Genomic DNA, 20457 nt, shown 5'->3' on the forward strand with positions numbered 1-20457 from the left:
GTCAAGTCCAAGACCGATCAGGGTTCGATGGGGGACTGCATAATGATACGAAGGATCCCCGGGTCCTCCATGTGCCCGGTGAGTTGTGTAGAGGAGTATTTAGCACAAAGGGTGGCATCATGGGGGGGGGCCTTGTTGAGACACGCTGACGCCACCCCACTGACGAGGTTTCAGTTTCAGCGGGTGCGTGCGATGTCAATTACTGCTGCGGGCTTGAACCCGGGCGAGTTTGGGACCCATTCCTTTCGGATAGGGGCTGCTACAGAGGCTACGGCCAGGGGTCTGAATGTTGAACAAATTAAATGTGTGGGGCGTTGGTCCTCCAATTGTTATAAGAGGTATGTGCGAATGCACATGTTGTGAAGCTGTAACGATGTACTCACGCTTCTTGTTTTTGTTTGGTTTCAGTTGCGCAAGCCTACGAGGCGGGGCGGACTATGCAGTCGACCCAACACCGGGCCAGTGGTCATACTTCACCGGCTGTGAAAAAGGAGGTGTGGGTCGTGGGCCACTCATACGTGAGGCGAGCCGCGGACGTATTCAAAGCAGGTGACATGAATCACGTGGCTGGGGAATACGGGTACAGGGTGTCTTTCTACGGAAAGGGCGGACTCTGTATTGACCAGTTTCAATCATTTTTTGAGGGTTTGCTAGGGCGGACGAGGTCACCGCCGTCTATAGTCATAGTACATCTTGGGGGCAATGATTTGGTCACCACTGGTAGACGACTTCTTCTTGAGGCGATGCTTTCCACTGTAAGTTGGTTGGCGAGGAGAGTTCCAGGGTGCACAATTGCATGGTCACATATGATCCCACGTAAGGTATGGCGGGGGGCTATTTCTGTTTCTGCTCTGAACCATTCAGTAAGGAAAATTAATAACAAAGTGAGTAGATTGTTCCGTTCTAATACACTGCATTCTATTTCGCATGGTTGTATTACTGGTGACAGTATGTATTTGGGGGATGGGGTTCATTTGTCCCGGGTGGGGAACGAGTTACTCATAGGAGACTGTATAGCCTGGTTGAAGACTTTAAGACATGACCTTTAGGTAGGAGTGTTGTGGGGGGTCCGGATAGCCGGTCAACTATCCGGCCTGTGGCGGTAAGGTCATGATCGGTGAGCACTAATTGGAAGATCTCTATGAGTGGGCGTCACCCATTACGGATGGGAGCGCTCGAAGGAGGTGGCCATTGGCCCCTCAACGGGGAAGGCGGTCCCTTCTAAGGATGGGACGCCGAAAGGAAAGGAAAGGCGGTCAAGGCCCCTTCCTGGGTAGGGGGGGCTACAGCCCCCTCCCGGAGAATTTCCCGGGGCCAGGACATCTGCGACGGCAGATGTGGTAAGTTGTGTGGGGTTTGGGGGGGGTCTACGCTACCTTCTAGATTCCTCACACGAGTCCTCGGACGACCTTTAAGTGGCGTCGAGTCTATTGGGGCCCCCGTCAAGTCAAGGGAAATTGGTAGTTGCACTCGAGGTACACCTCTGTGCGGTCGCCCCTCACAAGTGAGGGGGATATTTCTGGTTAGGGATCTTGACACCGGTTACGACCTTGCCGTTGGCCCTTAAACGTTAGGATGTACAATTTCAAAATTTTAAGTTAGATGTTTTGTAGGATGTTAGTTCGGCTAGGAGAACCTTTGTATTAGAGAATATGTTAAGGTTAGCCAAACATCGCAATGTGGTAAATGAAATTGTACATAATATGAAACTGTTATTTTAATGTTTTAATTTTGTTTCATATTTTAATAAATACGGCCGGGAGGGTCACTCCCTCCCGTCTTCCAAAAGTTCAGAACTGTTTCCGGTTTCCCATCCTTGGGGATTGTGTTGAGAGGGGGTGGCGGGTATCTCAGCCATATGGAAAGGGGCGACCATTCGGTCCCCCCGAACGTATGGCGGAGAACCACGATCCCCCCGGGAAGCCATCTTGGGCGGGAGGCGAGTCTCGGCTGGTATGCCCGAAGTAGCGTAGCCGGGGCGCGCCTTTTTCCCGCCCTGGAGTGGGCTGGCCTAGACACTGACGCGGCCGGGCCACGCCCTCGGGGCAGGCCGGGGCGGGTTTACGCCCGCCCTGAAGACGGATAAAAGGAGCAACAAGCCAAGGAAGCATCCTCTTGTTCCTGTGCTCTGAAGCTGCACCACCTCGCTGCACGTGAGCTCGAGACGGAACGAAGAGCCAATTTTGACCCACCCACCAGCCCCTGAAGACAGCAAGTAGTTTTGAATAAAGTTTGATGTGGTAACTTTTTGTTTGCAGGTCAGATTATTATCGTGATAACCTTGAATATGCAATAAAAGAGATGGTCAATTTGTGGTATGTTTTTGCAAATAAAATAATCTTGCTCTAGTGTTGATCAGTAGCATGTTTTAATAAAAGTGTTTTTAACTGTCTTTTAAGTAATCTATTCATTTAGTTTAGAACTCATTTAGTTTAGAACTGTCGTATTTATTTTGGTCGGGCGGTAAGGTCATGATCGGTGAGCACTAATTGGAAGATCCCTATGAGTGGGCGTCACCCATTACGGATGGGAGCGCTCGAAGGAGGTGGCCATTGGCCCCTCAACGGGGAAGGCGGTCCCTTCTAAGGATGGGACGCCGAAAGGAAAGGAAAGGCGGTCAAGGCCCTTTCCTGGGTAGGGGGGGCTACAGCCCCCTCCCGGAGAATTTCCCGGGGCCAGGACATCTGCGACGGCAGATGTGGTAAGTTGTGTGGGGTTTGGGGGGGGGTCTACGCTACCTTCTAGATTCCTCACACGAGTCCTCGGACGACCTTTAAGTGGCGTCGAGTCTATTGGGGCCCCCGTCAAGTCAAGGGAAATTGGTAGTTGCACTCGAGGTACACCTCTGTGTGGTCGCCCCTCACAAGTGAGGGGGATATTTCTGGTTAGGGATCTTGACACCGGTTACGACCTTGCCGTTGGCCCTTAAACGTTAGGATGTACAATTTCAAAATTTCAAGTTAGATGTTTTGTAGGATGTTAGTTCGGCTAGGAGAACCTTTGTATTAGAGAATATGTTAAGGTTAGCCAAACATCGCAATGTGGTAAATGAAATTGTACATAATATGAAACTGTTATTTTAATGTTTTAATTTTGTTTCATATTTTAATAAATACGGCCGGGAGGGTCACTCCATCCCGTCTTCCAAAAGTTCAGAACTGTTTCCGGTTTCCCATCCTTGGGGATTGTGTTGAGAGGGGGTGGCGGGTATCTCAGCCATATGGAATGTGATGCAGACAAGAGTTTACTTTACAAAAAAGGACGAAATGGAAAACATTCATAGTCAAACCTGAAGGCAAGATAGGTGGAAGAAAGTTTAAAAGGAGGACAGAAAGCAAAGTCTATGTTGAATTGATCATTTTGTAGATCAGTTGATAAAAATGTTAATAGAGAAAAAAGTACTACAGCTGATTCCAAGACCTATTTGTTAGAAGCAAGGAACCTCTCAACTGTGCCGAATCCCGGGATTGAACCAGGGACCTTTAGATCTTCAGTCTAACGCTCTCCCAACTGAGCTATTTCGGCCTGCTTATAGCTGTGGTCTTCATACTTTAATTTAAACCATTTAACAAAATAGATGCAGGACCTGGATTTTTAACCTCATATGGTAGAGATATGTTTTAAGGAGTTCTGTATAATTCCACAGTTAACTGGTGCAATGGGTAAATAGCATTTTTGGGATCCAGGTTAGGTAGTTGTTTTTTTAACTCTGAATGGACTAGCACTATATTACCTAGATATATTTGGCATGAGTAGGTAAGCAATGTCATCTGACTACTGACATCTGTGTTCAAGGGGAAGTGGAATGTGATGCAGACAAGAGTTTACTTTACAAAAAAGGACGAAATGGGAAACATTCATTGTCAAACCTGAAGGCAAGATAGGTGGAAGAAAGTTTAAAAGGAGGACAGAAAGCAAAGTCTATGTTGAATTGATCATTTTGTAGATCAGTTGATAAAAATGTTGATAGAGAAAAAAGTACTACAGAAGATTCCAAGACCTATTTTGTTAGAAGCAAGGAACCTCTCAACTGTGCCGAAACCCGGGATGGAACCAGGGACCTTTAGATCTTCAGTCTAACGCTCTCCCAACTGAGCTATTGCGGCCTGCTTATAGCTGTGGTCTTCATACTTTAATTTAAACTATTTAACAAAATAGATGCAGGACCTGGATTTTTAACCTCATATGGTAGAGATATGTTTTAAGGAGTCCTGTATCATTCCGCAATTAACTGGTGCAATGGGCAAATAGCAGTTTTGGGATCCAGGTTAGGTAGTTGTTTTTTTAACTCTGAATGGACTAGCACTATATTACCCAGATATATTTGGCATGAGTAGGTAAGCAATGTCATCTGACTACTGACATCTGTGTTCAAGGTGAAGTGGAAGGTAATGCAGACAAGAGTTTACTTTACAAAAAAGCATGAAATGGGAAATATTCATTGTCAAACCTGAAGGTAAGAGAGGTGGAAGCAAGTTTAGAAGGAGGACATAAAGCAAAGTCTATGTTAAATTGATTGTGTTGTAGATCAGTTGGAAAAAATTTGATGAATAGAGAAAAAGTACTACAGCTGATTCCAAGACCTATTTTGTTAGAAGCAAGGAACCTCTCAACTGTGCCGAAACCCGGGATTGAACCAGGGACCTTTAGATCTTCAGTCTAACGCTCTCCCAACTGAGCTATTGCGGCCTGCTTATAGCTGTGGTCTTCATACTTTAATTTAAACCATTTAACAAAATAGATGCAGGACCTGGATTTTTAACCTCATATGGTAGAGATATGTTTTAAGGAGTCCTGTATCATTCCGCACTTAACTGGTAAGATGGGTAAATAGCATTTTTTGGATCCAGGTTAGGTAGTTGTTTTTTTAACTCTGAATGGACTAGCACTATATTACCCAGATATATTTGGCATGAGTAGGTAAGCAATGTCATCTGACTACTGACATCTGTGTTCAAGGGGAAGTGGAAGGTAATGCAGACAAGAGTTTACTTTACAAAAAAGCATGAAATGGGAAATATTCATTGTCAAACCTGAAGGTAAGAGAGGTGGAAGCAAGTTTAGAAGGAGTACATAAAGCAAAGTCTATGTTAAATTGATTGTGTTGTAGATCAGTTGGAAAAAATTTGATGAATAGAGAAAAAGTACTACAGCTGATTCCAAGACCTATTTTGTTAGAAGCAAGGAACCTCTCAACTGTGCCGAAACCCGGGATTGAACCAGGGACCTTTAGATCTTCAGTCTAACGCTCTCCCAACTGAGCTATTTCGGCCTTCTGATAGCTGGGGTCTTCATACTTTAATTTGAACCATTTAACAAAATAGATGCAGGACCTGGATTTTTAACCTCATATGGTAGAGATATGTTTTAAGGAGTCCTGTATCATTCCCCAGTTAACTGGTGCAATGGGTAAATAGCATTTTTGGGATCCAGGTTAGGTAGTTGTTTTTTTAACTCTGAATGGACTAGCACTATATTACCCAGATATATTTGGCATGAGTAGGTAAGCAATGTCATCTGACTACTGACATCTGTGTTCAAGGGGAAGTGGAATGTGATGCAGACAAGAGTTTACTTTACAAAAAAGGACGAAATGGAAAACATTCATAGTCAAACCTGAAGGCAAGATAGGTGGAAGAAAGTTTAAAAGGAGGACAGAAAGCAAAGTCTATGTTGAATTGATCATTTTGTAGATCAGTTGATAAAAATGTTAATAGAGAAAAAAGTACTACAGCTGATTCCAAGACCTATTTGTTAGAAGCAAGGAACCTCTCAACTGTGCCGAAACCCGGGATTGAACCAGGGACCTTTAGATCTTCTGTCTAACGCTCTCCCAACTGAGCTATTTCGGCCTTCTGATAGCTGGGGTCTTCATACTTTAATTTGAACCATTTAACAAAATAGATGCAGGACCTGGATTTTTAACCTCATATGGTAGAGATATGTTTTAGGGAGTCCTGTATCATTCCCCAGTTAACTGGTGCAATGGGTAAATAGCATTTTTGGGATCCAGATTAGGTAGTTGTTTTTTTAACTCTGAATGGACTAGCACTATATTACCCAGATATATTTGGCATGAGTAGGTAAGCAATGTCATCTGACTACTGACATCTGTGTTCAAGGGGAAGTGGAATGTGATGCAGACAAGAGTTTACTTTACAAAAAAGGACGAAATGGAAAACATTCATAGTCAAACCTGAAGGCAAGATAGGTGGAAGAAAGTTTAAAAGGAGGACAGAAAGCAAAGTCTATGTTGAATTGATCATTTTGTAGATCAGTTGATAAAAATGTTGATAGAGAAAAAAGTACTACAGCTGATTCCAAGACCTATTTTGTTAGAAGCAAGGAACCTCTCAACTGTGCCGAAACCCGGGATTGAACCAGGGACCTTTAGATCTTCAGTCTAACGCTCTCCCAACTTAGCTATTTCAGGCTGCTTACAGCTGTGGTCTTCATACTTTAATTTAAACCATTTAACAAAATAGATGCAGGACCTGGATTTTTAACCTCATATGGTGAGATATGTTTTAAGGAGTCCTGTATCATTCCGCAATTAACTGGTGCAATGGGTAAATAGCATTTTTGGGATCCAGGTTAGGTAGTTGTTTTTTTAACTCTGAATGGACTAGCACTATATTACCCAGATATATTTGGCATGAGTAGGTAAGCAATGTCATCTGACTACTGACATCTGTGTTCAAGGGGAAGTGGAAGGTAATGCAGACAAGAGTTTACTTTACAAAAATGCATGAAATGGGAAATATTCATTGTCAAACCTGAAGGTAAGAGAGGTGGAAGCAAGTTTAGAAGGAGGATATAAAGCAAAGTCTATGTTAAATTGATTGTGTTGTAGATCAGTTGGAAAAAATTTGATGAATAGAGAAAAAGTTCTACAGCTGATTCCAAGACCTATTTTTCTAGAAGCAAGGAACCTCTCAACTGTGCCGAAACCCGGGATTGAACCAGGGACCTTTAGATCTTCAGTCTAACGCTCTCCAAACTGAGCTATTTCGGCCTTCTCATAGCTGTGGTCTTCATACTTTAATTTGAACCATTTAACAAAATAGATGCAGGACCTGGATTTTTAACCTCATATGGTAGAGATATGTTTTAAGGAGTCCTGTACCATTCCCCAGTTAACTGGTGCAATGGGTAAATAGCATTTTTGGGATCCAGGTTAGGTAGTTGTTTTTTTAACTCTGAATGGACTAGCACTATATTACCTAGATATATTTGGCATGAGTAGGTAAGCAATGTCATCTGACTACTGACATCTGTGTTCAAGGGGAAGTGGAATGTGATGCAGACAAGAGTTTACTTTACAAAAAAGGACGAAATGGGAAACATTCATTGTCAAACCTGAAGGCAAGATAGGTGGAAGAAAGTTTAAAAAGAGGACAGAAAGCAAAGTCTATGTTGAATTGATCATTTTGTAGATCAGTTGATAAAAATGTTAATAGAGAAAAAAGTCCTACAGCTTATTCCAAGACCTATTTTGTTAGAAGCAAGGAACCTCTCAACTGTGCCGAAACCCGGGATTGAACCAGGGACCTTTAGATCTTCAGTCTAACGCTCTCCCAACTGAGCTATTGCGGCCTGCTTATAGCTGTGGTCTTCATACTTTAATTTAAACCATTTAACAAAATAGATGCAGGACCTGGATTTTTAACCTCATATGGTAGAGATATGTTTTAAGGAGTCCTGTATCATTCCGCAATTAACTGGTGCAATGGGTAAATAGAAGTTTTGGGATCCAGGTTAGGTAGTTGTTTTTTTAACTCTGAATGGACTAGCACTATATTACCCAGATATATTTGGCATGAGTAGGTAAGCAATGTCATCTGACTACTGACATCTGTATTCAAGGGGAGGTGGAAGGTAATGCAGACAAGAGTTTACTTTACAAAAAAGCATGAAATGGGAAATATTCATTGTCAAACCTGAAGGTAAGAGAGGTGGAAGCAAGTTTAGAAGGAGGACATAAAGCAAAGTCTATGTTAAATTGATTGTGTTGTAGATCAGTTGGAAAAAATTTGATGAATAGAGAAAAAGTACAACAGCTGATTCCAAGACCTATTTTGTTAGAAGCAAGGAACCTCTCAACTGTGCCGAAACACGGGATTGAACCAGGGACCTTTAGATCTTCAGTCTAACGCTCTCCCAACTGAGCTATTTCGGCCTGCTTATAGCTGTGGTCTTCATACTTTAATTTAAACCATTTAACAAAATAGATGCAGGACCTGGATTTTTAACCTCATATGGTAGAGATATGTTTTAAGGAGTCCTGTATCATTTCCCAGTTAACTGGTGCAATGGGTAAATAGCATTTTTGGGATCCAGGTTAGGTAGTTGTTTTTTTAACTCTGAATGGACTAGCACTATATTACCTAGATATATTTGGCATGAGTAGGTAAGCAATGTCATCTGACTACTGACATCTGTGTTCAGGGGGAAGTGGAATGTGATGCAGACAAGAGTTTACTTTACAAAAAAGGACTAAATGGGAAACATTCATTGTCAAACCTGAAGGCAAGATAGGTGGAAGAAAGTTTAAAAGGAGGACAGAAAGCAAAGTCTATGTTGAATTGATCATTTTGTAGATCAGTTGATAAAAATGTTGATAGAGAAAAAAGTACTACAGCTGATTCCAAGACCTATTTTGTTAGAAGCAAGGAACCTCTCAACTGTGCCGAAACCCGGGATGGAACCAGGGACCTTTAGATCTAGAGTCTAACGCTCTCCCAACTGAGCTATAGCGGCCAGGTTATAGCTGTGGTCTTCATACTCTAATTTAAACCATTTAACAAAATAGATGCAGGACCTGGATTTTTAACCTCATATGGTAGAGATATGTTTTAAGGAGTCCTGTATCATTCCGCAATTAACTGGTACAATGGGTAAATAGCATTTTTTGGATCCAGGTTAGGTAGTTGTTTTTTTAACTCTGAATGGACTAGCACTATATTATCCAGATATATTTGGCATGAGTAGGTAAGCAATGTCATCTGACTACTGACATCTGTGTTCAAGGGGAAGTGGAAGGTAATGCAGACAAGGGTTTACTTTACAAAAAAGCATGAAATGGGAAATATTCATTGTCAAACCTGAAGATAAGAGAGGTGGAAGCAAGTTTAGAAGGAGGACATAAAGCAAAGTCTATGTTAAATTGATTGTGTTGTAGATCAGTTGGAAAAAATTTGATGAATAGAGAAAAAGTACTACAGCTGATTCCAAGACCTATTTTGTTAGAAGCAAGGAACGTCTCAACTGTGCCGAAACCCGGGATTGAACCAGGGACCTTTAGATCTTCAGTCTAACGCTCTCCCAACTGAGCTATAGCGGCCAGGTTATAGCTGTGGTCTTCATACTCTAATTTAAACCATTTAACAAAATAGATGCAGGACCTGGATTTTTAACCTCATATGGTAGAGATATGTTTTAAGGAGTCCTGTATCATTCCCCAGTTAACTGGTGCAATGGGTAAATAGCATTTTTGGGATCCAGGTTAGGTAGTTGTTTTTTTAACTCTGAATGGACTAGCACTATATTACCCAGATATATTTGGCATGAGTAGGTAAGCAATGTCATCTGACTACTGACATCTGTGTTCAAGGGGAAGTGGAATGTGATGCAGACAAGAGTTTACTTTACAAAAAAGGACGAAATGGAAAACATTCATAGTCAAACCGGAAGGCAAGATAGGTGGAAGAAAGTTTAAAAGGAGGACAGAAAGCAAAGTCTATGTTGAACTGATCATTTTCTAGATCAGTTGATAAAAATGTTAATAGAGAAAAAGTACTACAGCTGATTCCAAGACCTATTTTGTTAGAAGCAAGGAACCTCTCAACTGTGCCGAAACCCGGGATTGAACCAGGGACCTTTAGATCTTCAGTCTAACGCTCTCCCAACCGAGCTATTTCGGCCTTCTGATAGCTGGGGTCTTCATACTTTAATTTGAACCATTTAACAAAATAGATGCAGGACCTGGATTTTTAACCTCATATGGTAGAGATATGTTTTAAGGAGTCCTGTATCATTCCCCAGTTAACTGGTGCAATGGGTAAATAGCATTTTTTGGATCCAGGTTAGGTAGTTGTTTTTTTACCTCTGAATGGACTAGCACTATATTACCCAGATATATTTGGCATGAGTAGGTAAGCAATGTCATCTGACTACTGACATCTGTGTTCAAGGGGAAGTGGAAGGTAATGCAGACAAGAGTTTACTTTACAAAAAAGCATGAAATGGGAAATATTCATTGTCAAACCTGAAGGTAAGAGAGGTGGAAGCAAGTTTAGAAGGAGTACATAAAGCAAAGTCTATGTTAAATTGATTGTGTTGTAGATCAGTTGGAAAAAATTTGATGAATAGAGAAAAAGTACTACAGCTGATTCCAAGACCTATTTTGTTAGAAGCAAGGAACCTCTCAACTGTGCCGAAACCCGGGATTGAACCAGGGACCTTTAGATCTTCAGTCTAACGCTCTCCCAACTGAGCTATTTCGGCCTTCTGATAGCTGGGGTCTTCATACTTTAATTTGAACCATTTAACAAAATAGATGCAGGACCTGGATTTTTAACCTCATATGGTAGAGATATGTTTTAAGGAGTCCTGTATCATTCCCCAGTTAACTGGTGCAATGGGTAAATAGCATTTTTGGGATCCAGGTTAGGTAGTTGTTTTTTTAACTCTGAATGGACTAGCACTATATTACCCAGATATATTTGGCATGAGTAGGTAAGCAATGTCATCTGACTACTGACATCTGTGTTCAAGGGGAAGTGGAATGTGATGCAGACAAGAGTTTACTTTACAAAAAAGGACGAAATGGAAAACATTCATAGTCAAACCTGAAGGCAAGATAGGTGGAAGAAAGTTTAAAAGGAGGACAGAAAGCAAAGTCTATGTTGAATTGATCATTTTGTACATCAGTTGATAAAAATGTTAATAGAGAAAAAAGTACTACAGCTGATTCCAAGACCTATTTGTTAGAAGCAAGGAACCTCTCAACTGTGCCGAAACCCGGGATTGAACCAGGGACCTTTAGATCTTCAGTCTAACGCTCTCCCAACTGAGCTATTTCGGCCTTCTGATAGCTGGGGTCTTCATACTTTAATTTGAACCATTTAACAAAATAGATGCAGGACCTGGATTTTTAACCTCATATGGTAGAGATATGTTTTAGGGAGTCCTGTATCATTCCCCAGTTAACTGGTGCAATGGGTAAATAGCATTTTTGGGATCCAGGTTAGGTAGTTGTTTTTTTAACTCTGAATGGACTAGCACTATATTACCCAGATATATTTGGCATGAGTAGGTAAGCAATGTCATCTGACTACTGACATCTGTGTTCAAGGGGAAGTGGAAGGTAATGCAGACAAGAGTTTACTTTACAAAAATGCATGAAATGGGAAATATTCATTGTCAAACCTGAAGGTAAGAGAGGTGGAAGCAAGTTTAGAAGGAGGATATAAAGCAAAGTCTATGTTAAATTGATTGTGTTGTAGATCAGTTGGAAAAAATTTGATGAATAGAGAAAAAGTTCTACAGCTGATTCCAAGACCTATTTTTCTAGAAGCAAGGAACCTCTCAACTGTGCCGAAACCCGGGATTGAACCAGGGACCTTTAGATCTTCAGTCTAACGCTCTCCAAACTGAGCTATTTCGGCCTTCTCATAGCTGTGGTCTTCATACTTTAATTTGAACCATTTAACAAAATAGATGCAGGACCTGGATTTTTAACCTCATATGGTAGAGATATGTTTTAAGGAGTCCTGTACCATTCCCCAGTTAACTGGTGCAATGGGTAAATAGCATTTTTGGGATCCAGGTTAGGTAGTTGTTTTTTTAACTCTGAATGGACTAGCACTATATTACCTAGATATATTTGGCATGAGTAGGTAAGCAATGTCATCTGACTACTGACATCTGTGTTCAAGGGGAAGTGGAATGTGATGCAGACAAGAGTTTACTTTACAAAAAAGGACGAAATGGGAAACATTCATTGTCAAACCTGAAGGCAAGATAGGTGGAAGAAAGTTTAAAAAGAGGACAGAAAGCAAAGTCTATGTTGAATTGATCATTTTGTAGATCAGTTGATAAAAATGTTAGAGAAAAAAGTCCTACAGCTTATTCCAAGACCTATTTTGTTAGACGCAAGGAACCTCTCAACTGTGCCGAAACCCGGGATTGAACCAGGCACCTTTAGATCTTCAGTCTAACGCTCTCCCAACTGAGCTATTGCGGCCTGCTTATAGCTGTGGTCTTCATACTTTAATTTAAACCATTTAACAAAATAGATGCAGGACCTGGATTTTTAACCTCATATGGTAGAGATATGTTTTAAGGAGTCCTGTATCATTCCGCAATTAACTGGTGCAATGGGTAAATAGCAGTTTTGGGATCCAGGTTAGGTAGTTGTTTTTTTAACTCTGAATGGACTAGCACTATATTACCCAGATATATTTGGCATGAGTAGGTAAGCAATGTCATCTGACTACTGACATCTGTATTCAAGGGGAGGTGGAAGGTAATGCAGACAAGAGTTTACATTACAAAAAAGCATGAAATGGGAAATATTAATTGTCAAACCTGAAGGTAAGAGAGGTGGAAGCAAGTTTAGAAGGAGGACATAAAGCAAAGTCTATGTTAAATTGATTGTGTTGTAGATCAGTTGGAAAAAATTTGATGAATAGAGAAAAAGTACTACAGCTGATTCCAAGACCTATTTTTTTAGAAGCAAGGAACCTCTCAACTGTGCTGAAACCCGGGATTGAACCAGGGACCTTTAGATCTTCAGTCTAACGCTCTCCCAACTGAGCTATTTCGGCCTGCTTATAGCTGTGGTCTTCATACTTTAATTTAAACCATTTAACAAAATAGATGCAGGACCTGGATTTTTAACCTCATATGGTAGAGATATGTTTTAAGGAGTCCTGTATCATTCCGCAATTAACTGGTACAATGGGTAAATAGCATTTTTTGGATCCAGGTTAGGTAGTTGTTTTTTTAACTCTGAATGGACTAGCACTATATTATCCAGATATATTTGGCATGAGTAGGTAAGCAATGTCATCTGACTACTGACATCTGTGTTCAAGGGGAAGTGGAAGGTAATGCAGACAAGGGTTTACTTTACAAAAAAGCATGAAATGGGAAATATTCATTGTGAAACCGGAAGGCAAGATAGGTGGAAGAAAGTTTAAAAGGAGGACAGAAAGCAAAGTCTATGTTGAATTGATCATTTTGTAGATCAGTTGATAAAAATGTTAATAGAGAAAAAGTACTACAGCTGATTCCAAGACCTATTTTGTTAGAAGCAAGGAACCTCTCAACTGTGCCGAAACCCGGGATTGAACCAGGGACCTTTAGATCTTCAGTCTAACGCTCTCCCAACTGAGCTATTTCGGCCTTCTGATAGCTGGGGTCTTCATACTTTAATTTGAACCATTTAACAAAATAGATGCAGGACCTGGATTTTTAACCTCATATGGTAGAGATATGTTTTAAGGAGTCCTGTATCATTCCCCAGTTAACTGGTGCAATGGGTAAATAGCATTTTTGGGATCCAGGTTAGGTAGTTGTTTTTTTAACTCTGAATGGACTAGCACTATATTACCTAGATATATTTGGCATGAGTAGGTAAGCAATGTCATCTGACTACTGACATCTGTGTTCAAGGGGAATTGGAATGTGATGCAGACAAGAGTTTACTTTACAAAAAAGGACGAAATGGGAAACATTCATTGTCAAACCTGAAGGCAAGATAGGTGGAAGAAAGTTTAAAAAGAGGACAGAAAGCAAAGTCTATGTTGAATTGATCATTTTGTAGATCAGTTGATAAAAATGTTGATAGAGAAAAAAGTACTACAGCTTATTCCAAGACCGATTTTGTTAGAAGCAAGGAACCTCTCAACTGTGCCGAAACCCGGGATTGAACCAGGGACCTTATGGCTGAGATACCCGCCACCCCCTCTCAACACAATCCCCAAGGATGGGAAACCGGAAACAGTTTTGAAGTTTTTGGAAGACGGGAGGGAGTGACCCTCCCGGCCGTATTTATTAAAATATGAAACAAAATTAAAACATTAAATAAACAGTTTCATATTATGTACAATTTCATTACCACATTGCGATGTTTGGCTAACCTTAACAGATTCTCTAATACAAAGGTTCTCCTAGCCGAACTAACATCCTACAAAACATTTACTTGAAATTTTGAAATTGTACATCCTAACGTTTAAGGGCCAACGGCAAGGTCATAACCGGTGTCAAGATCCCTAACCCAGAAATATCGCCCTCACTTGTGAGGGGCGGCCCAGAGGCGTACCTCAAGTGCAATTACCAATTTCCCTTGACTTGACGGGGGCCCCAATAAAACTCGACGCCACTTAGAGGTCGTACGAGGACTCGTGTGAGGTATCTAGAAGGTAGCGTAGACCCCCCCCCAAACCCCACACATCTTACCACATCTGCCGTCGCAGACGTCCTGGCCCCGGGAAATTCCCCAGGAGGGGGCTGTAACCCCTCCTACCCAGGAAGGGGCCTTGACCGCCTTTCCTTTTCTTTCGGCGACCCATCCTTAGAAGGGACCGCCTCCCCGTTGAGGGGCCAATGGCCACCTCCCCCGAGCGCTCCCATCCGTGCTGGGTGACGCCCACTCATAGGGATCTTCCAATTAGTGCTCACCGATCATGACCTTACCGCCCGACCAAAATAAATACGACAATGCTAACTAAATGACTAAACTAAAAAAGACAGTAGCAACTACAATTTTATTAAAAGCATGCTTACCAATGAACACTAAAGCAGAACTTCTTTATTTGCGAAACGTAACACAAATCGACCATTCTTTATTACATACTCAAAATCATCACGATAATACCACAACCTGTAAACGAAAATCAGAGTTATCCATCAACTTTATTCAAAAAACCACTTGCTGTCCTCAGGGGCTGGTGGGTGGGTCAAAATTGGCTCTTCGTTCCGTCTCGAGCTCACGTGCAGCGAGGAGGTGCAGCTTCAGAGCACAGGAACAAGAGGATGCCTTCTGATCTTGCTTCTCCTTTTATCCGTCTTCAGGGCGGGCGTAAACCCGCCCCTGCCTGCCCCAAGGGCGTGGCCAGCCGCGTCAGTGTCTAGGCCAACCCACTCTAGGGCGGGAAAAGGCGTGCCCCGGCTACGCCGCTTCGGGCATACCAGCCGAGACTCGCCTCCCGCCCAAGATGGCTTCCCGGGGGGATCGTGGTACTCCGCCATACGTTCGGGGGGACCGAGTGGTCGCCCCTTTCCATATGGCTGAGATACCCGCCACCCCCTCTCAACACAATCCCCAAGGATGGGAAACCGGAAACAGTTCTGACGTTTTTGGAAGACGGGAGGGAGTGACCCTCCCGGACGTATTTATTAAAATATGAAACAAAATTAAAACATTAAATAAACAGTTTCATATTATGTACAATTTCATTACCACATTGCGATGTTTGGCTAACCTTAACAGATTCTCTAATACAAAGGTTCTCCTAGCCGAACTAACATCCTACAAAACATTTACTTGAAATTTTGAAATTGTACATCCTAACGTTTAAGGGCCAACGGCAAGGTCGTAACCGGTGTCAAGATCCCTAACCCAGAAATATCGCCCTCACTTGTGAGGGGCGGCGCAGAGGCGTACCTCAAGTGCAATTACCAATTTCCCTTGACTTGACGGGGGCCCCAATAAAACTCGACGCCACTTAGAGGTCGTACGAGGACTCGTGTGAGGTATCTAGAAGGTAGCGTAGACCCCCCCCAAACCCCACACATCTTACCACATCTGCCGTCGCAGATGTCCTGGCCCCGGGAAATTCCCCAGGACGGGGCTGTAACCCCTCCTACCCAGGAAGGGGCCTTGACCGCCTTTCCTTTTCTTTCGGCGACCCATCCTTAGAAGGGACCGCCTCCCCATTGAGGGGCCAATGGCCACCTCCCCCGAGCGCTCCCATCCGTGCTGGGTGACGCCCACTCATAGGGATCTTCCAATTAGTGCTCACCGATCATGACCTTACCGCCACAGGCCGGATAGTTGACCGGCTATCCGGACCCCCCACAACACTCCTACCTAAAGGTCATGGTATAACGTTTTTAGCCATGCTAAGAAGTCTCCTATGAGTAACTCATTCCCCACCCGAGACAAATGCACTCCATCCCCCAAATACATACTGTCATCATTAATACAAGCATGCGAAATAGAATGCAGTGTCTTGGAACGGAACAACCTACTCACTTTGTTATTAAGCTTTCTAACAGAATGATTTAAAGCAGGAACCGAAATAGCCCCCCGCCACACTTTTCGTGGGATCATATGGGACCACGCAATTGTGCACCCTGGAACTCTCCTCGCTAACCAACTTACAGTGGAAAGCATCGCCTCAAGAAGAAGTCGTCTACCAGTGGTGACCAAATCATTACCCCCAAGATGTACTATGACTACAGACGGCGGTGACCTCGTCCGCCCTAGCAAACCCTCAAAAAATGATTGAAACTGGTCAATACAGAGACCGCCTCTTCCGTAGAAGGACACACTGTACCCGTATTCCCCAGCTACGTGAATCATGTCACCTGCCTTGAATACGTCTGCGGCACGTCTCACGTATGAGTGGCCCACGACCCACACTTCCTTTTTCACAGCCGGTGATGTCTGACCGCTGGCCCGGTGTTGGGTCGACTGCAAAGTCCGCCCCGCCTCGTAGGCTTGCGCAACTGAAAACCAAACAAAAACAAGAAGCTTGAGTACATCGTTACAGCTTCACAACATGTGCAACCGCACATACCTTTTATAACAATTGGAGGACCAACGCCCCACCCGTTTAACTTGTTCCACATTCAGACCCCTGGCTGTAGCTTCCGTAGCAGCCCCTATCCGAAAGGAATGGGTCCCAAACTCGCCCGGGTTCAAGCCCGCAGCGGCAATCGACATCGCAAGCACCCGCTGAAACTGAAACTTTGTCAGTGGGGTGGCGTCAGCGTGTCTCAACAAGGTCCCCCACCATGATGCCAGCCTTCGTGCTAAATAATCTTCTAAACACTTTACCGGGCACATGGAGGACCCGGGAATCCTGCGTATGATTACGCAGTCGCCCATCCCACTTTGATCGGTCTTGGACCTGACAAATGAGAACGTCATTGTCTCCCCTCTGATCTGGACGTGCTCCTGGCACAATCCTCCTGTCACATCCTGCTTGTTCCTCGCCACTAGTTCGCTTACCCGCATAGCCCCATGGAATGCCAGCGTAAAAGTGGCTCGGAATAACACTGTCTCAAACTGAGATGAACACGTAGCAGGGAGTCTGGATAATAACTGGGCCAGCCTATCCAAACCTATCGGGCGCCTATCGTCTACTCTGCGACCCTCAAGGCGTTGCCACCCCCGTAGCGCTTTCTGTACAACGAAAGACGCTGTCGGGTCATGGATCCCATGAGCCCTAGCAACAAAGGAAATGGCAGCCCGGTGCCTCTGAGCCGTGGCCACCGATTTCCCGACCAGATGTAAGGACATCAGAAAATTTACCACCCTCTCCTCCTGGCCCCAAAGCTCCTCTCTATCAGTCCCCAAAAAGGCTAAATAGGACCGGAACGCCCCTTCATATGCCTTCCTCGTCCTGGGTGCTAAACTCTCTCCCACGAGGTTACGAAGTTCGGGGCACCGAGAGACCAGAGAGCTTCGGGAAAGGGTGCCGGCTCCGGGTCCGCTGTGGGAAGAAAACCCCAGAAAGCCTGCATACGAAAACGAGACAGTGCATCAGCCGCCTGGTTCATTACCCTTGGGACATGTCTTGCTCTGAATAGCACATTCAATTGCATACACAGTAAAACAATTCCCTTGAGTAGTCTCAAAATCCATTTGCATCGTGCTGCCTGGCTATTGATACACTCAACCACGGTCATATTGTCAGACCAAAATACCACAGAGTGATCTTTGAACCCTTCGGGCCAAGTTCTCAGGGCCACTAAAATGGGGAAAAGTTCCAGGAAAGCAATGTTACTTGTCAGTCCACTGTCATGCCACCATGTCGGCCACTTTTGTGCAGACCATCTTGTGCCGAAGATGGCACCAAAACCTATGCTCCCTGCCGAATCTGTCCACAGCCCCAGCTCCTCAGAGGACACGGCCGGTTTGTTCCAGACGACTCGACCATTGAAATCCGCCAGAAATGCCAACCAAATGCGCATGTCCTGGCGGACCTCTGCCGAGAGCCTTGTGCGATGATGGCCCTCCTTCAGGCCGACCATGGCTTGAGCAATCGAACGGGAAAAGGGGCGGGCCATTGGTATAACCCTCAGGGCAAAATTCAACTGGCCAACTAACTGCTGTAATTGATGCAGCTTAACCTTAGGTCCACTTATACACATTTGCAGGGTTGTCCTGAACTTTAACACTTTGTCAGCTGGTAAACGAAAACAACCTTCTCCGGAATCTAACTCGATCCCCAGAAACTCCAGGCAAGTGGAAGGCCCCACAGTCTTACCTGGGGCCAATGGCACGCCAAACTGATTCATCAAGACACAAAATTGCGCCAAAGCCTGCCCACATTCCGGATCCCCGGCTGCCCCCAGGAACAAAAAATCATCAAGGTAATGCATCACATGCTGGAAACCCGTCTTCCTTGTGAAGACCCATTGTAGAAAACTACTGAATTTTTCGAAATAGGCACAAGATATAGAGCACCCCATCGGCATACACCTATCCATGTAATAATGACCCTGAAACATGAAACCTAGGAGACGCTGATCGTCTGGATGTACCGGGAGCAACCGGAACGCTGACTCGATATCAGATTTTGCCATCAGCGCCCCGGGCCCCAGGCGATTCAAAATGGCTACGGCCTCATCGAAGGATGCGTACCGCACCGAACACACTTCCGGGTCTATCGCTTCGTTTACGGAAAGACCACGTGGGGCTGATAAATTATGTATCAGCCGAAACTCACCCGGGTCCTTCTTTGGGACCACACCTAACGGGGAACAAACAAAGTTAAGAACCGGTGGTACACTAAACGGACCGGCGACTCGACCCCGAGTAACCTCCTTCCTGATCTTATCCTGTACCACGGTCGTATGCTGGAAGACCGATAGCTGATTTTTACATTTCTCTACACCTTGAAAGTCCCCCACTGGGATGCGGAAACCATAAGAAAACCCGTCCCGCAACACCCCAGCAGAAGTACGATCCGGGTATTCACTGAGCCAGGGAATCATTGCCAAGGTATCAATCGGGGTAGGTAAAGGCGCCCCTCGGACTATGTTAGACCTGTTTGGCGCCTCCTCTACCCCCGTTATCACCCGTTTTGGCTCTGCACGTGGACTCAGGATGGGATGATTGCCCACACCCACTACATTCGTGTCTAAATTTGCACAATCCCTGGGGCCTAGTACATTTACCCCTGTTGAAGTTCCAACAAACCCCCCTTTTTCCTGTATTGCCGGCAGGCCTCGAGTAATTGTCGGTACCCGCACCTGATCGAAAGGGCGTCCCCGCATACTGGCGGGAGGATTCGCCAACGTTACTCCCTACTAATGGCAATTTTAACATACCAGTATCCTCCATTTTGGACCATGACACAGAATCATAACAGTCCCGCGTTAAGTTTTTATCATGTTCTTTAGCCTTTCTAAACAGATTATCATAGCAGAACCAATGATTACCCTCGTGTGATACCGAGTACCCCATGATTCGTGACTGATAAATCGGCAATTCGGGTAACAGATCGGGCCTTCGTTCCCCCAAGATCGATGTAAAAACCCCCCATGCTTTGCCCCAATTGCCAATGTTTTCATTTACCTTAAAGGCGGCCATTTTTGCGCGCCAAACACTCGGATGCATGAGATCCTTCTGGCCCTTAACATGCTCCATCTCATAGTGATCAGTAAGCAACGAGAAGATGTTTACGTACTCCCCTGCCCATATCTTCTCTTTAATAGCCAAAGGAACATGCTGACCCAACTTTTCCCTACGAGAGGGTGCTGACTCATCCCTCGCAATCGGCAATGGCCGCTTACCTGAACTGGACGCTGCCTCTGCTACTGAACCCGTCCCCTGTGGCTTCTCTACAGCTGCAGCCGGCGTGGACACCTTCGCTGCTTCCCGTGACTCACGCAGTTGCTTCATCAGCACCTGTGCGTCGACAGCCGTGGTGCCCTCGCTACCTTCACCCAACCACGCTGCTAATTGTGCTGCCAGCTCGGGCGGCATATCTTCCCCGGACACGGGGGTGACCACAACGGGAATCGGATTCCCTTCCTCCGGCACGGGAGTGGGTGCCTCGAGCGGGGTACTGGGACCCGGGATGTCTTCCCCAGCTGCTCCCCTCCTGGGCCTCTTGTTTTTCCCTCCCGGGGCTGCTCCCGCCAAAGGACGTTTCGGTCCCCCTTCCTCGTTTTTATCCATTCGCCTCTTTAGTTCGGTCATCTCTTTCATGA

At 44.4% G+C, this 20457-nt stretch overlaps 4 non-coding genes across 4 annotated transcripts; all 4 read right to left on the reverse strand.

The window, feature by feature from the left end:
* Window positions 1-5199: 5199 nt before the first annotated feature.
* On the reverse strand, window positions 5200-5272 carry TRNAF-GAA (transfer RNA phenylalanine (anticodon GAA)). Its single transcript has one exon. It is a non-coding gene; the product is annotated as a tRNA-Phe (tRNA).
* A 5161-nt stretch (window positions 5273-10433) lies between these two features.
* Window positions 10434-10506, reverse strand: TRNAF-GAA (transfer RNA phenylalanine (anticodon GAA)). Its single transcript has one exon. It is a non-coding gene; the product is annotated as a tRNA-Phe (tRNA).
* A 507-nt stretch (window positions 10507-11013) lies between these two features.
* TRNAF-GAA (transfer RNA phenylalanine (anticodon GAA)) lies at window positions 11014-11086 on the reverse strand. The gene has a single exon. It is a non-coding gene; the product is annotated as a tRNA-Phe (tRNA).
* Window positions 11087-13337: 2251 nt separating this feature from the next.
* On the reverse strand, window positions 13338-13410 carry TRNAF-GAA (transfer RNA phenylalanine (anticodon GAA)). The gene has a single exon. It is a non-coding gene; the product is annotated as a tRNA-Phe (tRNA).
* Between the last annotated feature and the right edge of the window lie 7047 nt (window positions 13411-20457).

This window comes from Lissotriton vulgaris, chromosome 8, assembly GCF_964263255.1.
Source record: "Lissotriton vulgaris chromosome 8, aLisVul1.2, whole genome shotgun sequence".
In the NCBI taxonomy this organism is placed as follows: domain Eukaryota; kingdom Metazoa; phylum Chordata; class Amphibia; order Caudata; family Salamandridae; genus Lissotriton; species Lissotriton vulgaris.